Here is a 23,623-nt window from a genome sequence, read left to right on the forward strand (position 1 = left end):
GGGCAGGGGCCCCAGACAAGCACGGGTCTGACACAAACCATCCCTGGAAACCCATGGTTGGAGGGATGTCATGGTATCCAGCAGGGTCACTGGGTAAACCTGCCCTGACCCAGGGGACGTCCCTGGTGGTCCAGCGGTTAAGACGTCACCTTCCAATGCAGGGGGTGTGGATTCGATCCCTGGTTGGGGAGCTAGGATTCCACATGCCTTGCGGCCAAAAAAATCAAAACATAAAACAGAAGCAATATTGTAACAAATTCAATAAAAGACTTTAAAAAATGGTCCACACCAAAAAAAAAAGAAAAAAGAAAAAGAAAAATCTGTTAAAAAAAAAAAAAACAACCGCCCTGGTCCAGTTCCCCTCTCCATCCCCCAGCCGAGCCCCACTTGGGAGGAGAGGAAGGGCAGTTCAGCCCATTCAACCCCGCAACACTCCGGGTTCAAGCCATCTGCATGGGGCCCCCTCCCAAGTCCTGAACCTGGGTAAGCAGGGAGACCTTGCCCCCCTGACAAGGGATGATACAGCAGTCCAATCAGAGAACAAGGGTGCCTGGAGCAGATGCTCAAGGATGGTATCATGGGGGCCAGGGAGCTTCCAGGGCAGCCGAGACCAGGCAGCCTGGCAGAGGCGGGGGCAGGAAGTCTGAGAGAACACGGGGCAGCCGGGGGCAGCAGAGGCCCAGCGAGCAGGGCAAGAGCACAGAGACCAGGGATGACCTGACGCACCGTGGGAGAGCGTGGCATTCGTGCCTAGAGCTGGGAGTGGCCGAGGGTCAGAGATCTCACAGCAGAGAGTGAGATCCCTGAGTTGATATCTCCCGTTTGCACCCAGAGCTGGTGAGTCCTGGAGAAATCCACACTAATGTGTGTCAGGGACCTGTCCCTAACATCCACAGCAGTGCTCCAGGCACCGAGCTGGGTGCCTCTCCCAGGGCGTAAGGGGGTGATGCTGCCTCTGTCATTGACAAGGCTGAGGGCACTTGTTCAAGGCCCTCAGCATATGGCCAGGGATGGATCTAAGATTCAACCCAGAGTCAAAGCTGCTCTGCAGGTGTCTGCATCTCATTCCCTGCTGGGAGTTGCTAAAGACTGGGCAACACCCAGATGGCCCTCTCCCGCTGCTCGAGCTTCTGCCCCTCAGCTCGCTTCTCCCTGTCTGTAATTAGTAGATATCATCTAAGAAATGCTCATCATCCAAGCACTTATTTGACCAAAGGGGCTCAAGAAGGTTAAAGGACCTGCTCACGGTCGCCCATCGGGCAGCAACGGATAGAGACAGAGAGCTCAGGCCAGCTTCCGTTTCCCGTGGCGGAAGTGGAAAGACGCTGGGGGGCTGCAGTTTCAAAGCCTGATTAGCCATGTGACCTAGGACGAGCCACCTGACGACACACCCGTACCTTGCCCTTGTGTGCAAAATCGAAACAGTAAAAACCCAAGTCTTAGGAGTCCTGAGGGAATGGAATGAGACAGGGACAAGCTTTGGCCTCCATGTGGGCCAGGAGCCTAACTGATCCCTCCTCTGTCTGATCCTATTCAAAGCAGACATATCCTGTGCCCTGACTTTGGGCTGAGTGCAGCTGTAAGAGCTTTGTTCCTGTGACCTCATTCAATCCATTAATACGCCCATTTTACAGATGAGAAAATGGAGGCTCAGAGAGGTTAAGGCACTTGGCCCAGGGCTGTTCATTTTGTAAGAGGGACACGAAAAGGTGATCCAAGCCATCTGGATCCAAGTCTGGATCCAAGAGCCTGGGCTCTGCACCAAAGTGTTCTGGCTGGATGGAGCCCATCACCTCCCCTGCGGGCACATCTATGCTGGCTGGACCCCACTCAGGACTACTCTCACCGCAGCCCCTCCTCGCAAAGTGCTCACAGCTGCTACTCATCCTGTATGCAATAGAGGAGGCAAGTCGAGCCAGAGAGAGGGAAAGAGTGAACTATGCGGACCCCCAGGATGGTGAAGGCCCCCGTTGTGGCCAGGGGTGTGCCATGGACAGAGCCGTTCTGCCCCAGCCCTCAAGCGACGTGGGCGGGAGACGGCAGGGTTTGTCCCCTGCCGCCCATCAAAGGGCCTCCCACTTGGGGAATACAGCCCTTTCAAAACCTCTTGTTCTGCCTAATTTGCTTTTAAAACACACAGGCGTCCTTTCATCTTCCCCCAAAATGCCTTGGTGAGAGGAGGGCTTTGAAGAGGCTGGCTGCTGTCCTGGGGTCTCAGGGGCTGGCCAGGGTGGCAAGTGCAGGTGTGTCGCAGGGTCCAATGGAGCACACCTGACACCTGGCAGGGTCTCCATCTGAGAGTCCCAGCGCTTCTATTTTGCCAGTTGGGTGACCTCATCCAGCCATGGGGCAACACACATCCTTGTGTTTGAGTATCCTGGGCTGACACAGGGATCGCTGGAATTTGTGGGAGAGACACTGGGGTAATTACGGCTCTCTCCGGATGTACGGCGTGGGGTGGGAGTGAAATCGAATTTGTATTTTATGACAACACAAGAAAAATTTAAACACAAAAATTTTCGTTGCCCATTTGGGCATATCTCCTCCTTCCATTCTAGTGTGTGCTGTGCATCTGTATTAACCAGACCTCCTTAGAAGATAAACATTCCTCCTTAATCTCTTAAAGGGTCACATAAAGAGATAACCTTTCCTTTTAATCTTGTAAGGGGTCACGATGACCCATGACCCACTGGATGTGTTAACTGCCCATAGTATGTCATTTGATGTACAACCCTTTGTCTCAAAAACTTGTATAACTGTGCTCTGACCTCTAACGGGAGGTACAGTCCTCAGAGCTTTCTGAAAGACCATCTCCTGGGTTATAATCCTCAGGATGGCTCAAATAAAATTTTCCATTTCTTTCTTAGATGGATTATTGATTAATTTTTTTCATCCACAGGGACAAGATCTGAAGAGGGGCCGCCCAGCCGTTTCTCTCTTGCTCTATTCTTTTGCCCTCTGGGAACCTGACCCTTTTCACCTTCACGTCCTTCCCACTCCCAATGACTGGCCAACATCTTTATCAAGTAAGATACTGGCAGGTGAATTCTACATGGCTGTCTGCGTGTGTGCTGTGAACTAGAGCTGCACATCAAACAGTTTCAATCTCAGTTAAGGAAAGGAAAAATCTGAAACCTAGAAGGCTGAGTTATTAGGATGAGGTTGCTTCCTCTTATTAATACAAATAATAAGTACATGGTCTTCTGATTCATCTTATAGTCACGAGGCCCCCACAATATGCCCAGATGCTAATTTACTTCCTGTTTTACAGGCAGAGAAGCAGGCTCACAGAATAAGTGCCTTCAGATAAGCCATGAAGGGGAGCTGTTCCCAAGAACCTTTACTCCCTTTTGTTTCCTGAGCTCAGCCTCTGAAGGTATTCACTGAGCTATAATCACCCCTAAAAAAATCACCCCGAGCTCAGGCTCCAGGCATGAAAAGAGTGGGGTCTCTCCCACTTTACAAGTCTCTCATCTCTGACCCAGGACTCTCCCGTCTTCCACCGGCATCCCTGAAACACTAACAAGCTAGCTTATTAGCTTGAAACTGGAATAAAATCAAACCTAAGACCTTACACCCACGTTGGTCTACTTTCCACATCTTGAAGTATTTTGTTCTCAACCAAGTGTCCTTGTTGATGGAGTGGCTTTCTGTCTCCTGTCCCCTCCCGCCCGGTGAACCTCATGTCTCCAGGATCACCTTCCCAGGAATTTCCCTGGTTCCCTCTCCTCCCCTTTTCCCCAGAAGTCTTATGTGCCTGGGATGTATTGGATGAAATGGATCAGAAGAAAATTTGACTTGGTTAAAGGAGAGTGAGTCACTAGCTTTAGTTAGTAAACACAGAACGTGTTAAATTTGGGGCAGACGTTGTGGAAAACAGAAAACGTAGAGAAGTGAAAGTTTCTGAACGTTTACATCATTGTGACCTTGAGAGTGAGCTCGGTCATGGACTCTCTGGAGTCCATGTCTACCAAATGTAGAAAACGGTCAGGTTGAGCCTGAACTGCCCTTGAGAGCACAGACTGTGTCTTATTTAGTTCTATGTCTCTGGTGCTGTGCCCTTGGTCCTGGCCCCTCATGGGGGCCAGTTAATGGGTAAATAGACAGGTGGATAGCCCAATGATACTGACGGGCTTGCTGGTCGACCACCAGGCTGCCTGCTCCCTGGGGAGAAGAGGGCTGGGCCTTATGTATAGGGGCTTTTTGACCCTTTCTTATGGGAAACTTTCAAGGAACTCAGGGTAACCAGGCAGAACTGCTTTCTGATTATCATTTTTCCAGCTGAATGAGATTCAGTTCATGGAAGACTTAATGAGTCCTTTTGGGCCCCGAGGAAAGAGACATATTCCTTTGCTTCTGGAAATGAGTTTCTGGCTCCGCAACCCCACGTCTCAGATCAGGGGGAGGTGAGGACTATTTGAAGCCCTTCTCTGAATGCCTGAGGCAGGACGGCCAAGGTCGTGCCCCCTTCGCTGGGCACCTCTCTGCTGAGAGCCTCATGTCTACAGAATCAAAGGGAAGCTGCTGAAAGTCTCTGTTCCTGGGCCTGGCTACTGCCTGCCTTGGAGGCAAAGACGTGTGGCATTTCAGGATCACAGAGGATCACAGGGAGGAGCACACCTTCCTGCTTTTTTTTTCCCCAGGTGCAGAAATTAAGGCTCCAGAGGGAGAGGATGTGACTCGTTCAAGGTTGTAAACGAGAATGTGGTGGCAGCAAGGTTAGAAGCAGGGGTGCCTCACCTGTCCCTTCAGGCACACCTGACCCGTGAGCTGCTCCCGCAGAAGCTAGACAAGCATCATACCCACACAGATGCCCAGCAAATGGAGCCCCAAGATCACAGCCTGCTAATGGCCATGCCGGAACCGTCCCACCCCAGGCTCCGTGTGCTGAAGCCCCCTCTCCTGCGTTCAGCTTGAGGTCAGTGGTGTGGCTCCAACCTACTTTCTTGCTCTGTTTCTGTGGCTTTGGAATCCAGGTGCCTGCCCTGCTTGGAAAGATGGGCCTGAAATAGTGCATTACAGTGTGCTGAAAATTCAGTCTTGGTTTAAACATATATTTTAAGAATGGATGCAAAGCAAGAATATGAAACTATTTCAAATGTCACTCAAGTGTGAACTGTGCAAAGAGGACAAAGGAATGAGACAAACAGATTCCTATTTGAGTGGTACATTCCCTCTGCCCCATTTAGTTCTGTTTGATTTTTCTTGCTATACAACTGCTACTCCCTGCCATACTCCTAGACAATTGGAGGTCACAGATAGAGGGAACAATGAAGATGGTTAGGAGCTGTGTTGCTGGGAAGGTGGGGAGGCAAACACAGAGAATCAGAATCCAAGGGTGCGAAGGCACCATAAGCACATGCCCTGCCCCAGGGCCTTTGCACGTGCCCTTCCCTCTACCTAGAATGTGTTCTTACGGTGGAACCCACAGGGCTAGCTCCCTCACTGCGTTCATGCGTCTGCCCAGCTGCCCTCCTAGGGGAGGCCTCCCCTGGTCACCCTAAGACAGCCTCGCTCTCCCTGTCCCTCTGCTTGGCTGCATTTTCCTTCACAGCCTTTATCACAAAAGGACACTCCATTGTATATGAATTGCTTCTTTCTTTGTCTGTCTCCCCCCACCAGGAAGGCAGGAACTTCATCTATATCCCTCACTGCTGTGTCCCCCACTGCTGAGAACAGCGTTAGGGCCTCAACAAATGTGTGACCGACGGCAGGATGAAAAGTGCTCCAAGCTCCGGGAGCAGAAGTTCATTCTGGTGTGTGCACATGAAAGTGAGGGGTCTTGGTGATTTCTGGGCCTCGGTGTCCACCTATGGTGAATGGGATGATCCCAGTGACCGCCTCAACCAGCCTGGCCCATAACGGCCGGCCACAGCACCCTGATCAGAGCAGGTGCCCTCTGATCTCTGGGCCTTGTGTCTGAAGGTTTCCTCTCCCAGCTGAGCTCTGCTTGTCCCCGCCCTAGCAGATTAGCCATCCTCAGGGAGAGGAAGTCAGGGCCCGCCTACAGACTTCCTTTAGCTTCTGCAAAAACAGCAAAACCAAAAATACTACGAAACCACATCGTGTATCTGTATAGGGCTCAGAGCTGTGGCCAGCAGTCGTGAGTCCTGCCTGCTGGCTTCCTCTGCGGCTGGGATAGGACGCAGGGACTATAGCTCGTGAGCGGGCACCTGGCCCCACTGTGGGGCCCACGAGTCTGGTTCCCGAGACCCTGGAGCCTTGGACTGACCTCCCTGGAATGGTGGGATGGCCTGTCAGCCACAGGAGGCTCATTCCTGAACCCACGTGTGCATCTGGCTCTGGGTTTGTCCTGACCAGGGTACGCACGGAGGATGGGGTCGTTTTTATCAAATGTCATCCCCTTCTCAGCGCTCTGCCCCCATGGCTCTTCCCCGTCAACCCAGGAATCTGCATAAGCATCTTCAAAGGCTCACTGACACCCCAGCTGGGAAACCACAGTCGAGGGTCAGTCTTAGCTGTGTTTGGCCCATAACCCACTGTACAGATGGGCAAACTGAGGCCCCGTGAAGAGGAGGGGCTTGGCAAAGTCCACACATGTGGTGTGGCAGAACCAGACCTAGAACTAGCTTTCTAGACTTCTGGACAAGGACGCTGGCCGTTAGATCGTGGTTTTCACATTTTCTTTAAACTGAATCTCACCCAGGCAGAAACTAGCTACTGAAACTCAGCCTTTCCGGTTGATGCAGGGGTGGGGGCCCTTGGCCCAGCTGCTTGGCCTTCTCATCACCCCTAACGGGATTGGAAAGCCAAAGCCCTTAATAGCCCAACCACACCCACCGTCCACTCTGGTTGTGAATGTCACAGCCACTTCCATTTCCGCTCCAGGGTTTTCTTTGAGGACTTTGGAGACCAAATCAGATAGTTTATTTGTGGTCATGTTACTAACTGGGGCTTGTTCATTCTCAAAGGTTTTCCAAAAATGAGTTCTAGGAAATCTTCTGAAAAGGAAGAGAGGATGTTTCAAGGATGAGAAAGAGGAGATGGAAGAGAGGGGATGTGAGAAGCAGCAGGACCACGAGTAAGTGGGTATAGTCAGAGCCACGGCGAGGATGCAGGAGAGAGGCTGGTGGAGAGCATTAGCGCCCAGTGTGCGCCTATCTGGATGTGGGGTGGAGGTGCTGGGGGCCTCCAGGCTGGACCCACCTCCACGCCTGCCCTGCCCTCCTCACCACGAACTCAAGGGTCCTACTTTCGAAATCACAAAAAAGGACCCATTCATGTTCAAAATAATCTATAGATACAGTCTGCGCGTGGAGTATCTGATCTTTATAATGTGGGTATAAGGCATTTCTTATTTGCACGTGTTGGCGAATTGCTGATGTATTTGAATGCGGCAAGAAAAGGGGAAACAGTTAACCAGGGCTCTTCAATGATTAGACACACATCCCATTCCCTGAACACCGCACAGCCATGTGGGATTAGAAAGGATTGCCTTCTGAACACCCTGTACCTCTAGAGAGCCTACTGTGTTCTGGATGCTGTAGGAGGCACAGGAAGAAATATGGTAATAACCAAGTCACAGGTCTCCCATAGTTGGATGGAAGAGGACGATCATTTCAACACAGTTTAAGGCGCAGAAAACAAGGTGATTAAAGGCACAGATTCTGGTGTTAAAGAGAGCTGGGTTCAAATCCCAGCTCTGCCACTTACCGGCTGTGTGATCTCTGGGGAGTTCCTTAACCTCTCTGAACCTCAGTTTCTGCATCTGAAAAATAGAAACAAATACTCAGACTTACAGAGAGGGCGTGAAGATCTAACAAGAGCGCTTACCTCCTGCTCAGCTCAGACACAGAGTAAGAGAAGAGGCAGTGCCACGGTGCGGGGAGGAAACAGCAGTCCCCTACAGAGCCCTGGGGGAGTCAGGGGACCAGAGTGTGGAGGCTTTCTGTGCTGTAAATGAAAGCTCCGTGCTGCCCGATCGCTAAGACCGCTTCCTGCTCTAGACAGAAGACAGGCAGGCGTGCTCTGATCCTGAGACTGCTGTGTGCCTCACACTGAGCTAAGATGCTCCACGTGCGGTTTAACCTCACAGCCTCCGATGGGACAGAGGAGGAAACCGAGTGTCAGGCGGAGCCTGGTGGGGTCAGAGCGGGGCTGGAAGCCGTCTGTCGGGTCAAAGCTGCTCTCTACCCAGAGGACAGACGTGAGCAGGTGGCACCTGCAGCTGAACTGGTGGCAGGTCCCAGATCACATGGGGCGGCGGCGGAGGGGATCTCACTCTGGAATATTCTAACTGGCAGCAAACAGACAGCTGTGCATTTTGTAGAGGGAGGGAAACTGAATCTGAGAATTAGGAGGTGTCATTGCTATTTTAGCTTTTTTTCCTAAACACAGAGTGGGGGAGGGCCCTCGCTAAACATCACCACCACCACCGCACAGTATTACATTGTTATTATTCCTAAGCCTGCAGGCTCGCAGCAACGTGAGCCACAGGCTGCCTTAGCTCTTGTCACCTGCGGTGTGCAAAATGCTCTCCCTCCTGGAGGGGAGGGTGAAAACCACTTTGTGAATGGCCAACACCTCCGTCCGCCTCATCTGAGCACACCAGTGACCACGGACCTGAGCTCGCTGACCTCCGCCCATCAACAATGGATGACCTGCGGACGTGAGGATCACATAGCGCCTGCCCCGGCCAGCAGGAGGAAGTTGCTGCCCAGGATGGGCCCGGCCTGCCTCTGACTCTCCATGGAAACCACACGAAAGGAGAAAACATTTTTTTTATTGAAGTATGGTTGATTTACAATGTTGTATTTGTTTCAGGTGTGCAGTACAGTGACTCAGTTATATACATATTCTTTTTTAGATTCTTTTTTCCGTTATAGTTTATCACAAAATATTGAGTATAGTTCCCTGTGCTATACAGTAGGTCTTTGTTGATTATCTATTTTATGCATACTAGTGTATATATGCTAATTCCAAACTTCTAATTTACTCCCCATCCCCTTCCCTTTTGGAAACCATAAATTTGCTTTCTTTTTTTCTTTTTCTTTTTTTTTCTTAAGCTCTTTATTGGAATATAATTGCTTTACACTCTTGTACCAGTTTTTGAGGTACACCAAAGTGAATCAGCTGTATTTAGACATATATCCCCATATCCCCTCCCTCCTGCCACTCCCTCCCACCCTCCCTGTCCTGGCCCTCTAAGGCATCACCCATCATCCCGTAAATTTGCTTTCTATGTCTCTGGGTCAATTTCTCTTTTGCAAATAAGTTCACTTACATCTTTTTTTTTTTTTTAGATTCCACATATAAGTGATGTCATATGATATTTGTTTTTCTCTTTCTGGCTTACTTCCCTTAATATGATAATCTCTACATCCATCCATGTTGTTATTATTTGGTGTTATTGGTATTATTGGTACAAATGGTATTATTTCATTCTTTTTTATGGCCGAGTAGTACTCTATTGTATATATGCACTACATCTTCTTTATCCATTCATCTGTCAGTAGACATTTAGGTTGCTTCCATATCTTGGCTATTGTAGATAGTGCTGCTGTGAACTTTGGGGTGCACGTATCATTTCAAATTACAGTTTTCTCTGGATGTATGCCCAGAAAGGAGGAATTTTTAAAAATCATAAAATAGTTTAAGTACTTTCCAGAACAATCAGCACGTATTGCTTGTACCCTTGCTCCCACCACATGCAGGGAGCTGTGGGGGACACGGTCCATGATTAACGTCAGGTGAGCCTCAAGGCCATATATGCAGTGACAAGGGGCACAGTCTCTGAAGCCAGACGGCCAGCTGTGTCACCCCTGGCTGCATGTCCTTCGGTGAGTCACTTACCCTCAGTTTCATCATCTGTAAAGTAGGAACACTGAGACTGCCTACCTCCTAGGGTTGCTGAGAAGATTAAGAAAGTCAGTGTATATGAAGTGGCAAGGAGACGGTGCTCTCTAAGGACTAAACTATCACCATCATCACCATGATGTCATCATCACCACCATCATATCATCATCCTAATTATATCATCATCATCATGTCACCATCATCACCATCATCACCACCATCCCCATCATCATCACCATCATCATCATCCCCATCATCACTACCACCACCATCATCACCACCATCCCCATCATCATCACCATCATCATCATCCCCATCATCACCACCATCATCATCCCCATCATCACCACCATCACCATCATCATCATCATCACCACCATCACCATCATCATCACCACCATCATCACCATCATCATCCCCATCATCATCATCACCATCATCACCACCACCACCATCATCACCACCATCACCATCACCATCATCACCACCATCATCCTCACCATCATCACCATCATCCTCACCATCATCACCATCATCATCACCACCATCACCATCATCATCACATCATCATCGTCTGCTCTGGGCCAGATGCTACACATCTCATGGAAAGTGTCATTGCTCCCATTTCCCAGATGAGGAAATTGAGCCTGAGAGAGTCAGCACACACGGAATTATTCATCATGCCAATAACTAATTAGCAGTGAGCTGGGAGGAGGCCCGGAACTTTCACATGGTACTCTCTTCTCCATGACACTGCCAGCTTGAGCACATCAAGCAGAGGGCTTAAAAAGGCCAGCTGTCCCCATGTCTCTTGACCTTTTCATCCCAGGCAGTAAGGGCTGTCTGCTAGATAAACAGCCTCAGACTGTGGAAAGAGAAACGGACACGAGGTTTTTGAGTGTTGCCATGGAACCCCAAGAGGTCGCTCCAAGCTTGGTGGTTCTGTGTCAGAAACCTCCCCAGACACAAAGCAGCGAGAATAAGTTCCATCCACGCGTGTGCCCATCCACGCGCAGCCCGGCCACATTATGGTGCTTTGCTTGTGGGGGACAGTATCTGTGGGAAGGGGTTTAGAGAATTATGGCCACCTTGGAGTTCATAACAACATCTTCTTGAAAAAGGGTCTCTCTGAGTAGACTCTGATTCTGAACATTGCCCAACTATCTCAGTGTAGGCACACAGGCCATGAGAAAATGAAATCTGCCGAGGCTTTGCTTTTTTTTTTTTTTTTTCGGTTGCACCAGATGTCTTAGTTGTGGCAGGCGGGCTCCTTAGTTGCAGCTCGCCAGCTCCTTAGTTGTGACACAACTTAGACGTGAACTCTTAGTTGCGGCATGCATGTGGGATCTAGTTCCCTGACGAGGTATCAAGCCCAGGCCCCCTGCATTGGGAGTGTGGAGTCTTAACCACTGGGCCACCAGGGAAGTCCCCCCAAAGCCCTTCTGTCTTAATGTGAAGGATCCTGCTTGGCCTGAGACAGTCACTTGTCCACCCAGCAGGCTTGCAATGCATCCAGGAGCACAGCCCAGGGCCTCCCAACCCTGGATGGCTCCTGTCAACTGCCTCAGGGTTCCAAAAATGTATTTTCTGAGCATCTACTGTGTGCCAGGAATTGAGATAGAGGCCAAGGACATAAAGATAAATGGAAGGAGAGGTCATCAACGTAGGGGAACACCCAGTCAGTCTACTGCGGGACAAACGACCACCAAGGACTCCCCGCACCTATTCATCTGCTCCTGAGCTAGATGCTGCCCTCAGCGCCTGGCCCATCGCATTCACAAAAGCCCTACAGAATACGGGCTTGTTACAGACTGAGCAGTATCCCCCTAGCAAGTATCAATATGCATGCTGAAACCCTAACCTCCAATGTGACTGCATTTGGAAATGGGGCCTTTAGGGAGGGAATTAAGGTCAAGTGAGGTCATAAGGGTGGGGTGTCCCTTATCTGATAGGACTGGTGTCCCTGTAGGACATGTGCACACACAGAAAGAATGCCACGTGAGGACACAGTGAGAAGGCAGCCGTCTACAAGCCAGGAAGAGAGGCCTCACCAGAAACCAACCCTGGAAGCACCTTGATCTTGGACTTTGAGCTGCTAAAACTGTAAAGAAATACATTTCTGTCACGTAAGCCACCCAGTGTGTGACACTGTTCTGGCAGCCCGCAAAGCTCACATAGGGCTACATTATCATCCCCTTTATGCAGATGAGGAAGCTGAGGTGCGAGGAGGTGACGGACGACACTGAAGGCCACACAACTACTAAGAGGTAGCACCAGGAGTGAGACCCACACATCTGGCTGCCGAGCCCAGTGGTTCACCACCAATTGTATTATGCAAACATTTTTCCCCTCTCTCTGCCCCCGGCCCCTCCCTGTGGGGGACTCTACCTCCCCGCACCACTGACGTTGGGCTCGGCCACATCACTTGCTTTGGCCAATAGAGTGTGAGCAGACATGCTCTGTGTGCCACCTCTGAGCAGAAGGTTTAAATTTGACTGTGTGGCACTCTCAGTTCTGGCGTGAGCACGGCATGTCTGAGATGGCGACTACCTTCTGCCTGGACCTTCGACTGAGAAAACTCCAGGAACATGGCTGAGCCGCCATCACCTGCCGTTGATCACCATCTACCTGTGATGTGAACAGGAAGCAGCATGTGCTGTACATCACTGAGATTCGGGGACTCTTTGTTATGTAGCACCACACAGGGTTCCTTTTGCAATTATCCAGTCTCCTTCCAACAAATATTCAATGTGGAAGAACTGAGAAGGCAGTCTAGAGATTTTAACCGAGGCCCTGCCATTCACCAGCTTTGTGACTCTGGATAAGCCATTTCACTTCTCTGGGCCTCCGTTTTCTCATCTGCAAAATGGGCATAATAACAGCACCCCATTTTGGGGTTGTTGCAAGGACTCAGTGAGAGATGATAGAAAGTTCCCAGCACAGTGTTTGACACAGTAGGCGCTCCGTATGGTTGGTAAGTGGGATGATGTTGTGATGTGTTAAGTCTGAAGGTGGACGGGGCTGGATTCGAACCAAAACAGTACAGCCTTACAGCAAGTGCTCCCCCAGTGTTGACAGTGTGGAGGTCTGCTTTCTGTAGAAGAGAGGTGGGGCCAGTCCCACTCAGGGGGCAGAGGGAGTTAGGCTGCGGGAGGAACACAGCGAAGGCAAGGCTGGGCTCTCCCCGGCCCAGAGTCAAGGAAGCCTCGACAGGAAGGAAGGCTGGGAAGGCACTGTGAGGGTCTGGCTCCTCTTCTCTGTCTCCAGTCCCACTTCACACATGAGAAACTCAGCCTGGAAAGGGGGAGTGTCTTCCCAGGGCCACACCACCACTGAATCGGAGCTTGAAATAGAACCTTGGTCTCCGGAGAGGAGCATCATCCCTCTGCCTCCTGCTCCTTTAGGAGGAAATGAGACTCATTCCTTATGCTGGCTTGGAAGGCAAATGTCAAGTTTCTCTACCTCCATGGGTGGATTTACCAAAACTCAACATAATTCAGCAAGCTGTCCTTTGAGTCACTTCAGAACATCTCCCTTCTCTTTCTGGGAGAGTCAATCTCATTCACACACTCCATGCATCCTGGAATGAGAAGTGGGGTAGTCAACTGTGAACTCAATGTATGGCATAAAGGAGGAGTCGGTGGGCTCTGCATTCGGTTTGAGGTCTCTGTTTGTTGTTCTGCTTTCCCCAAGGCCTTGCGATTGGCACTGTGGGAAGAGTGGATGTGAGAAGATACAGAATCCACTCTCCAGACCTGCTGCTCCAGAGCCAGGATGCTCTATTTAGAGAAGAGACAGGAAAGGTGAGCACGCTGTGCTAGACAGGGAGGGCTTCAGGGAGGAGGTGAGCCTGGCACTGATTCTAGAAAGATGGGAAGAATAAGACAATGCAGAGGAGAAAGAGAATTCCAGAGACTTGTGGGGTAAAGTTTTGAAGGAGAGCAAGGAGGACAAATGTTTGGCTTTTATGTTTTTTGTTTGTGTTCACAGGGTCACGAGCAGAGTTGATCCATGATATGAACATTCAGAGAGCATAACTAGAGTGAGCCTCAGTTTATCCATCTGCAAAATGGGGAAACTGCAGCCAACTACATAGGCTTCTGGAGCGTAGTGAAGGATGACACCCACGTGGGACATCCCAGAGGAGGCCCTGCAGGTGGTCTAGAGTTTGACCGCCCAGCACAGCAGTCACTGTTGAGAGGCAGCTCTTTGTGGGTCTCCTGCACGTCTGTGTGTCTCCGGAGCAGAAGCACTGACAGCTTCTGTTCTGGACCATCTTTTCAAAGATGCAGAGGGAATGGAAGATAAGGCAGTGTGTCCCTCTGGAGCAGAGCCCAGGTTTGTTTACCATCCAGTATTATAATAAAGATTACTTTGGACTTCCCTTGGTGGCGCAGTGGTTAAGAATCTGCCTGCCAGTGCAGGGGACATGGGTTCAAGCCCTGGTCCAGGAAGATCCCACATGACATAGAGCAACTAAGCCCGTGCACCACAACTACTGAGCCCGAGTGCCACAATTACTGAAGCCCGTGTGCCCAGAGCCCATGCTCCACAACAGGAGAAGGCACTGCAATGAGACACCCACACATCGCAATGAAGAGTAGCCCCAGCTCGCTGCAACTAGAGAAAAGCCCGCGTGCACCAACCAAGACCCAACGCAGCCATAAATAAATAAATAAATAAATAAATAAATAAATAAATACATTTATTAAAAGGATTATTTTTTATTCATAATAAAAGTTGGGCAGTTCTGCTTGCAGCCCATAACGAAACTGACTTATCTGTATTGAGGTGGATGGACCTAGAATCTGTCATACAGAGTGAAGTAAGTCAGAAAGAGAAAAACAAATACCGTATGCTAACGCATATATATGGACTCTAGAGAAATGGTACTGATGAACCTAGGGACAAGGCAGGACTAGAGACACAGACGTAGAGAATGGACTCGAGGACTCAGGCAGTAAGGGGAAGCTGGGATGAAGTGAGAGACTAGCACTGACACATATACAATACCAAATGTAAAATGGATAGCTAGTGGGAAGCTGCTGCATAATACAGGGAGAGCAACTCGGTGCTTTGTGATGACCTAGACAGGGTGGGATAGGGAGGCTGGGAGGGAGGCTCTAGAGCGAGGGGATATGGGGATATATGTATACATATATCTGATTCACTTTGTTGTACGGCAGAAACTAACACAACACTGTAATTACACTCCAATAAAGATGAAAAATAAATAAATACAATTTAACAGCTCAAAAATTTTTTAAAAAAAGATCATGGATCTTCATCTGTGAAGCAAAGTCTTGGACTTGCTTTGGAAGACTTGGGAAGCAAGTAAATGATACAAACTAAAGCTCGGGCTGCCTGCTGTGCTGTGAGTAATACAGTCCTTTGTCTCTGATCCAGGAAGCTCACATCTTCTGCCAGCATCTGCCAACAGGCTAATTTGTTAGCTTGCAAGTAGAATAGCATCTCAGGATTTTCAGTTCTTCACAGCCAATGGCCACATGTGGCTCTTTTTAATTACAATGAAATAAAATGTAAAATATAGTTCTTTAGTTGCATCAACCAAATTTCAACCACTTAATAGCCTCGTGTGGTTAGTGGTAGCTGGACAGGACAGATGCGGGCCATTCTTACCACTGGGAAAGTTCTACTGAAGAGAGCTGGTCTAATGCATAAGGGCAGAGGGTACGGGGACAGACCACCCTGGGTTTTATCTGTGCTTCTACAGTTTCTGGCTCTGAGACACTGAGCAGGTTATTTCAGCTGAGTTCCCTTTCCTTGTTTGTAAGACAAGAAAAACAGGACTGACCTTAGGGTTCTTATGAGGATTCCACAAGGTAACACATACAAAGTGCGCAGTCTAGCCTGCTGAGGCCTCCCGAAACAGGAACTAAAATTTTTAGATATTGAGCAAATGCCAGTTCCCCTTCACACTACAGTGGGAGGTGGTGGCAGACAACACTGAGGGGTGTGATTGAATAAGAAGCAAGGTGACAAACACACACAGGCCTTGGAAGAAAAGCTCAAAGGTTTGGTCTTAGCCCAAGGGCAAGTGGGAGCCTCAGAAGATTGTAGGCAGAGGGAGGCCTCTTCGCTGCCCACCCAAGCTCATGGAGGCAGCACAGGGAGTGGAAAGATCACAGGCTTTGGCCTAGAAGATGTGACTGGGATTCTGATGCTGTCCCTCTAGAACTGTGAGGCCTTGGACAAGTTAACAGACACCTGCATCGTAAGCAGGGCTGGCGGGAGAGGTAAATGAAATAATACACTTAAAGCCTCCAAAACAGTTCCTGGCACACAGTAGGTACGTTAAGAAAGCAAAACCCACTTCTTTCTTCTCTGGGCTGGCCTAGAGGACAGGCAGGAAACGCGAGTGGCCTGGAGGGGCAGGGGTTGGTAACCAGGAGCAGCTAGCCTTTCTTCAGGTAGCAGATACTCCCAGTGACCCTCGGAGTCACTTCACCTGGAAAGGCAGGTCTCAGGTTGGAATTTCCTCAGCTGGAATCAGGCTACGTGGGAGGGGACATTGGGTCCCTGTAGTGGCTGCTCTTGGTACCCAGGCCAGAGAGCCTTTTCTGGGTCGCTACCACCCCTCAGCTATTGTGTCTATTGGCTGTTAGCAGCTGTCCCTTCCTCCCGAGGACTGCCCTGGCCAGACAGGAGCTGCCTCGTCTGGGAGGTGACCACCCCTCGCCCCTGCCAGCCTGGGCCGCCCCCAGACTATGACGGAGGGAACTGGGGCTGCACGAAGCTAACCTCCTTCGCCTCCACATGGAACTAGCCCTGTGGTGGGTGCCCTGTATGCTCTGGGGTCCCGTGGGGTCAGGCGGAAGGTTGACTCCAGCCCAAGGAACATCCTTGCCAAGGCTCTGTCCTCCCCCTGCCCTGTCCGGCTTCCCTCACTGCCTTCTGGAATCCACAGGCACCAAATCCCTGCCCCAGGTTCTGCTGGGAGGGAACTGGGCCCCCTGCATGAGGCTGGTCCGGGCAGTGACTGGTAAGAAGAGAAAGCCTCAAAGTGCCGTGCTCGAGAACTTCTTCCAGAGCAGGGAGGCTCCTTGGCCAAGACTGGTCCCAACTCTTGGCTTTATACCGAGCAGCAGAAGCCATCGATCACTTAGCACAGACTGGGGCCCAGCACGTGCCGGGCCTTGTTTCAGATGCTGGCGACACTACTGTGAACAAGGAAACAGCCTTCTCTCCTGGAAGCTTAGGCATCAACTCAAACAGAGGAGATCACTGGAAATACTTCAGCAGTGAAGTCAAGGGGTGGCCTAACAGTGGAGGGCAGGGAAGGGGTTAACTCCAAGCTGAGCTCCTGAGTGACTCTCGGGCAGTGCAAAAGCAGGCCTGAGGAGAGCAGAGTTCAGGTGGGGGTTGGGGAAGAGTCTGTGCAAGATCCTAAGACAGAAACTAGCCGGGCATATTCAGCCTGACAGCCAGTGCTGTGCAAGTACGCTGAGCAAAGGGATAATTTTACAGGACGAGGTCAGAGAGGGAAGCACGGCCTGATCACGTGGCCCCAGGAGGGCAGTGGCTTGTCACCCAGCAAATTAGCAAAGGCGAGAGACTCTTCATGACCCCCTTTCTCGTCACCTCCTCTGGGTGTGCTCTGTCCTTGGGAAACCAGAGCACACCTGTCCCCCTGGGGTTCCCAGGCCAGGTCCATCTTTCACGTTGAATATTTCAAAACCAGAGATTAAGGCTCGTGAGTAAACCAGTTAGTGACCTTTGGGACATCAGCTCCACTTTCCAAAGTGTTTCTCCGGGCTTTCACGTGAAGACGCGCGGCAGTCACGGGGCCAATAAATATTTCATCGGGTTTCATTTCATCTCACATCAAATGAAGGGGTGGCAGGAGGCCTGGGGACGACCTGCTGGGGAGATGAGTTGGGGCAGAGCTCGGGCTTTTGGAGGGGGGTATCTGCAGGTCCTGCTGCTCGCTTGCCAGGCAACCCGAAGCCAGTGCTGAAAGCGTCTGGAGCCTCAGTCTCCTCCTCTGGAAAATGGGAGCACTAGGAACCATGAGAGAGTGGACTGAAGGCTGCTCGCAAGCTGGGCACACACTGAGGACAGGTGACTGGTCTTCGTCACTGACAGCATCACGTGCCTGGACTCAGGTCCTCCTCTGCCCAGGGCATCCACCCCAGCTAGGGGGGACACGGGGAACAGTCTTTCATTGGGGAAGGACAGGGCATGACGTAGAAAACTGAGGACGCTTATCTCCAGTCCTTCCTTCCTGAGTCCTCACATTGTGTGATTCATGCAAATAACCACTGACCTTTTCAAACAGGATTTCAAGTGATAAATGGAAGTGCTCGTTGCCATAGCAGATAGAGGGCAAAGAAAGGAAAACCTTGTCACTTTCCTCTTTAAATCTCTGGCCTTATTAAGCCAGTGCCTGAATTAAGTCCTTTTGATATACTTGCACATTTTGGCAGTAAATAGCCTTCTCAGGGGTTTTAAAAGATCAACAAACACACTTTGAAAATTCTCAGCAAGCCAAATTGGTAAGGATGGAAAAGCAAGGTTATCTGGGCTTGGGACTTTCATTAATGCTGTATGGGGAGGTAGATATGCATGAAATCTGCAGTCCCTTTGGAATTATATTAATTCCAAAGATTAATGTAATGGAATTGTTCTGGAGCATCTAATAACACAGAAGGGTGACTGTCTTTAATAAGCACCTCTTCTGTGTCCAGCACTTTACATACAATAGAACATTCACTAATTGCTTAGATGTGCACTGTTTCAAACACTTTATGTGGATAAAGCCACTCAGTCTTCCAAACAGCCTAGTATTAGGTACCTTATTGCCACCCCATATTTAGGCTAGCACAGAGAAGTCAAGTCACTTGTCCAAGGTCACACAGCAAGAAGATGGCAGAGTCAGTACCAGAATCACCAGGCTCTGGAGCTGACGCCAACAGTGACAAACTATCCTAAGGTATCTCCCCTCCTTCTAGCTACAGACCTTGACAGTGACATATCATCATTTCCATTCATAAGGGAAGTCCATCTGGCTTCAGAAGGCGAAGGGCTTTTCCCAGGCCAGCTGTGAGTCAACTCAGGGACAGTCCAAGTGCCAAGCCTCATTTCTGCAGTGTGTTCTGAGGCTAACCAAGCTGGGAGTGGGTGGGAAGTGAGCTGGGAGGAAAGGAAGACAAAGCCATTTGGCCTCTTCAGATTCAGAGAGCCAAATCTCCCTATTTGCCCTTTGCCAAACAAGTTTGGGTTTTCAAGTGAATAATTAAAATTCTTAACAGGAAATTTGTATCTTATGCACAGCACTGGGTATGAAGACATCTTCGAAATAGGATCAGAAGAAAAGAGTGGAGGAGTATCCTTTCACTTAGCATAAAATTCGCGCATGATTCTATAAGATCAGGCTGACAACCCAGTCCATGGAAGGGTCCTGGTTAGGGGGAAGGGACTGGTGGCTTCTGTGGAAGTGGGGGGTCCTCACTTGGGGTCCTATTGCCAAGGACTGGCTGGTGGACTGGACAGGTCTCTCAGGACCTGATGGGCCCAGTGTCCCCTGAGAACACAGTTTTCAAGGTCAGGGGAAAAGTACAGAGCGAGGACAGTGCTGTCCACACTTCAGCCACCCCTGCTCCGGGGTCCCAGCAGGCCCCCTGCCTCTGGTTTTTGCTCTGCCTACAGCAGTGCCCCCTCCCTTCTACTGCTGGGGACCTAAGACCGACCAAGATGCAGGCCAATGCCAGCACGCCCAGGATGCCTCGTCCAGAACCATCCCTTTATACTACTCTTGAGTACTTTTTTCTTGTTTATTTGTTTTTTACGTTTCATTTTGGAGTGGGGAAGCTCCTGCTTAGTGTAAAACTCCATATTTACATCAAGAAAAAGGCTGAATGCACAAGAACTGTAAACTTCTCTAAGGCAAGGGTTGGTAAACTACAGCCTGCGGGCTGGCTGCCTGCTTTTATAAATAAAGTTTTATTGAAACACCGTCACACACATTCATTTCCATATTGTCTGTGGCTGCTTTTGTGTTCCAAGGGCAGAGTTGAATAGTTGTAACAGAAACTATGGTCCTCAAAGACTAAAATATTTACTATCTGTCCCTTTACATAAAAAGATGGCTTTTTTTTTTATATCCCTGCTCTATGGGATCAAATGCCTTGAACTTTTTAAAAATGGGGAAAAGACATAAAAGGCAAATCAACACAAAAGAGACGCAGGTGATCTGTAAACTCTAAAGCACAGTTCAACTTCACTACTGGCCGAAGCGATCCTAACAGGAAACAGGCGCCATTTCTTACATATCAGAATCTCAAGGAGGACCACGCCTGGCCAACCCCCAGTCCCCTCCCGCCCTGCACAGCATGCTCCCAGGCAACCATCCATGTGGTTTCGTGGATGTTTCAGGCTCGCAGACTCACTCAGAGCGGACCAGAGCCACACGCACTGGCTCAGCATCACCTTGGGAAAACGACGGAGAGAGCGGACGCACCCTCCGTGCTGTGCGAGAGCAGCGAATGGGCGCGATCAGGAAAAGTGAGAGCCGCCTGGTCATCTTTTTCCCTTCCAACTGCTGCCCAGTCTCCTTCCAGTGAGTCCCTCTCCTCCTCCGCGTGCCCTCTGTGGGATGGTAAACACCCAGGCCTCCTGCCCACAACATGAGCACGGGGGTCCCTGGAGAGTCCTCAGACGTCTGCGTTCTCAAAAAGCAAGATTCCCTCCTGGGGCCCTGACCTCTGAGCACAGGAGCGAAGGTGGAAGGAATGGGAAGCGGGAGGCGAGGTCCTCCATTCCTGGGGCACTAGGTGGGGACGTGGGGTCCAGCCGTCATATGAGTTTGTGGCCTAAGACCCTGCCTTCCTAGTCCAGGGCTTGGGGTTTTCTCTTCATCCAGTTTCACAGAGAGAGGGAGGCCACGCGGCTCATTTCCACACTGGTCCCTCCGCCAATCCACAGCCCTATCGGCAAAATCCACCTCCCTCTCACTGTCCAGCCAACCCCACTCACACCTCACAGCGCCGACAATCTACCCTCCCTTCCTTGATGTCTTCTGGGGGTGATCGGCCCCTCCTCCCCACTGTCTTCTTCATTTTCTGGACCTCTTGTTCCCCACCCACAGTCCCGGCCTCGCTAGAAGTGCCTGTCTCAGAGCGTGAGCTCCTTGCCACCACCTCAGGGGAGAGCACCCTCCGTGAAAAGCCAGGCAGCTGGCCCTCCCTCCTGCTCCCGGAGTCCTCGGCCACCTCTCTCTGCTTCACTCTCACACGTTCTCCTCTGCCCTCTCTGTTCCCACCCTGCCAACTCCACATCTGCACTTGAACTCTCCAAGTTCATTCTGCCTCAGGGCCTTTGTACTTGCCGACTGTGCTGACTGCTTCTCATCCTTCCTTTCCCAGCTCAAGGCAAAAATAATTTACATTTCTCTAGGCTTTTCATTGGCCTCCACTTTTCATTGGCATCCACTCGATCACACTCTCACGATAACTCTGTGATAGCGGCAGGGCAACAACGATGAACTGGGCAACCCAGTGTCACAGCCAGGACATCAACTGGAACTGCTCATCACTCTCAACCCCAAGCCCAGGTTCGTTTCCCTAAGCCATGTGGCTGACCGCAAAGGAGAGGAAACATCCCACACTCTGCCTGAGATTTCACAGGCAGACTAAGGATGCCAGTTCAAGGGCAATCAGACTCCAGGCATTTAGCTGTAGGGACTCTTCAGAAAGAGGCCAGAGCTGATCTCTGCACCTTCAGAGCTGAAAGTGTTAGTTCAGCAAGTGCACGGATGGCTCTCCTGGCAGCAGGAGCGCCCTGGCATCTCTGTGCCACTGTGCGCTAACCATTTCCTGCTGATCGCTGATGAGTCAGAATTTGCCCTGTGCCACACTCTTGGTCAGGCTTTTACCGAAACCATTCCAGGGTCGTTTTTGGCAACACAGGCACTGGACAGTCCCACGGAGGTGGGCCCAGAAGCCCCGGTCCTACCCCAGTCTCTGCCATTATCAGCTGTGTGACTTCGAGCTGGTCCCCTTCCTCCTCTGGGCTTCAGTTCCTGCCTTGGAAAGCGGTGGGGTTAGGAGTCCCTTGGTATGTTGGACCATGCTTTACGACCCTCAGGGTTACCACCTCCCCAGGAACCTTTGGCATTCTGAACCTCAGTTTCCCAATCTGTCAAATGTAGTGCTAAATCAGAGGACATGGAAACTGCTGCCTCCGAAGCCTATGCTGTCTATACCATAGAGCCATTGACAAAACTTTGAATCAGCTATAAGCTTCAAAAATCAAGAAGCTTTACATAAAAATCTGGACCTCTGGCTTCTTGTGATAAAGAAGGGGAAGATTGAGGAACCCTGGCCTCACATTCCCCAATCCCCTGGGCTGAGCAGCAGGAGACGGTCTTACTAGGTCTCTTTATCAGTTCATATCACCCCCGTGGTTCCTATGCACACAGGGGACTATGACTCCTGGACTGCAGGTCCTAAAGGTCTCCGCTGCTCCTGCTTTCTGTGACTTTCCTGATATTATTCATACACACTAGTGCTACCCTGCCATCCCCCAGGGTAGAGAGTGGAGGGCCGCCAGCTTGAGGCTGAGACCTCCAGGGCTGCATCCCACTGCCCTGCTGGAGGGAGAGGCCCTGGCCCTGCCAGGACCCTGATCTCCTGGTCAGCGGAAAGATGATAGCCTCCGAACGCGCCTACCAGCCATCCGGCCACGCGGAGCTCCCTGCAGCCGCTGCAGCCTCCTATACTTACCTGCAGCGTGTAATAAGGCCCCATTTAGAAGCCTTAGAAAGGACCCCACAAGGAGAACTTTTCCTGGGTAATTTCCTGATCACAGAATTTCAGGGTTGGAAGGGACTTTTAAAAAGCATCTAGACCCACCATTGGATGCTTAAATCTCCTCCAGGGAAGCTAAGATTTGTTCCAGCTCTTACAATTTGTCCAGCGCCTTCGGGAGCGGAAAATATAAAAATGCAGCAAATGCAGCCCCCCACCCGCGAATCCTGCCAGGCTATGGAGCCCGGTCTGGCAAACAGATAATGAGGGTTCAGGATGACATGAGCTCTCACACCCAACAGCTACCATGAACTTGGCCATACTGTACACCGGACACTCTGCATAGATAATCTCAGCTAATTCCTAAGAAAACTCTCCCAGGAGGTGATACTCTTGTTTTATTATTTCCTCAACTTTTTGTTTTTTTCACAATGTAACTACAACAGGCACCACCTGTTAACATTTTCTCCATCACTTTCTTAAACCTAGACGATCAACAAAACAAAAATCAAGCTATGATTCACGTAGATTTGTCAATTTCCATATAAAAACATTCCCATTAGGGCCGATTTCAAGCTACAGGGAATTGGGAAGAGATATACAGTGGACAACATTATATAGCGTTTCCACAGTTAAACAGATCTAAGGAACCCAGCAGCACAGATATTACTCACGTGTACTAAAGCAATAATGAAGTGATGAATTTCAAGTACTTATTCAGGAGGTGCTATTCTTAACCCCTCATTTGCAGGTGAGGACTCTGAGGCTCAGAGAGGTTAAGGCCCTTGGTCCAGGTTGCACAGCCTATAGGTGCTGGAGCAGGCTTTGATCCCAGCGATTTGAGACTCCTGAACTGGGCTTGTAAATACAACCTTAGCCTGCTATTCTGGAAGGGCGGCCTGGGGAGCAAAGAGGAGAAACTGGGGAGTTTCAGAGCCTGCTGCAGGGAGAAAAACCTGTCCTGAATCCTGAAGGACACACAGAAAAGAGTGTAAGCCCAAGGTGGACGAAGGGCCAGGCTGAGGGCAAGGCAGGCGCGG

General features: G+C 50.3%; 1 protein-coding gene across 2 annotated transcripts in view; it reads right to left on the bottom strand.

Moving 5' to 3' along the window:
• The window catches only part of ST3GAL1 (ST3 beta-galactoside alpha-2,3-sialyltransferase 1), a 98,673-nt gene that overhangs the window by 33,708 nt on the left and 41,342 nt on the right, over positions 1-23,623 (bottom strand). The window contains exons 1-2 of one of the 2 annotated variants that reach the window (XM_057736374.1): positions 18,797-18,844; positions 7,675-7,729 (exon numbers count right to left, since the gene is read on the bottom strand). The gene's annotated coding sequence lies outside the window, so the exon portion shown is untranslated. Of the gene's footprint in view, positions 1-7,674; positions 7,730-18,796; positions 18,845-23,623 lie in introns of those variants that run through there. The other variant, XM_057736373.1, reaches the window with a different exon arrangement.

The sequence above is a fragment of the Hippopotamus amphibius genome, chromosome 5, assembly GCF_030028045.1.
Source record: "Hippopotamus amphibius kiboko isolate mHipAmp2 chromosome 5, mHipAmp2.hap2, whole genome shotgun sequence".
Classification (NCBI taxonomy): Eukaryota; Metazoa; Chordata; class Mammalia; order Artiodactyla; family Hippopotamidae; genus Hippopotamus; species Hippopotamus amphibius.